This window comes from Papaver somniferum, unplaced genomic scaffold (assembly GCF_003573695.1).
Source record: "Papaver somniferum cultivar HN1 unplaced genomic scaffold, ASM357369v1 unplaced-scaffold_18623, whole genome shotgun sequence".
NCBI classification, from domain to species: Eukaryota; Viridiplantae; Streptophyta; class Magnoliopsida; order Ranunculales; family Papaveraceae; genus Papaver; species Papaver somniferum.
Genome location: NW_020628401.1, coordinates 1 through 707, shown reverse-complemented (window position 1 = coordinate 707; position 707 = coordinate 1). Strand labels below are relative to the sequence as shown.

At 41.9% G+C, this 707-nt stretch overlaps 1 non-coding gene across 1 annotated transcript; it reads right to left on the bottom strand.

Moving 5' to 3' along the window:
* Positions 1–43: 43 nt before the first annotated feature.
* Positions 44–241, bottom strand: LOC113338197. The gene has a single exon (XR_003354665.1). It is a non-coding gene; the product is annotated as a U2 spliceosomal RNA (small nuclear RNA).
* Positions 242–707: the final 466 nt, after the last annotated feature.

Here is a 707-nt window from a genome sequence, read left to right as displayed (position 1 = left end):
AAAGGGTCCAGGTTAGGGAACATAATTTTTATCTTAGTTTTGGTTGGGGTGTGCCAGGCCTATGCAGTAGTGCAACACAAAGGCGACGCGTGAGAACCCTAGCAGCAAGCTGCTGTGATGGGAACTCCCCCTTGAAAAAAATTAATTTAATATCGTGTGAGCCGATAGCTCACATATCAGATATTAAACTGATAAGAACAGATACTACACTTGATCTTAGCCAAAAGGCCGAGAAATGTATGCTTGTTCAATTCTTTAGCTTCTTGCTTTATACAGTCTCGTTTCCGTTCTTCTGCTTTAACTAGTCTAGGTGGGACTAAAGTATTAGCTTACTCCGGCTTAGGTATACGAGTCATGGGCAGGATACGAGTGTCTGAAAAGACTTCGATAACAATGTGCCAAACTCTGATGTAGTAGTAACTAACACCCAATCTGGAGTCACTTATATCTGAAAAGGCAAGACATTTTCAGATGGAGACAATTTCCTACCTTCCCGACTATGGGGTTGACGACGGTACTATAGTAGTGAAGACGAACGCAACATTTCCGCCACTTCTAAGGGACTTGGCAATGATAAGGGTGAAGATAACCGGTTAACCACGATATTCAAGATGATCGTTCACTACCTAGCTCAAGCTGTTGGTTTAGCAGATTTTGTTGGGATTTTCAAAAAGGTACAGTTGTTGACGAAGCTAATGTTCGTTAAC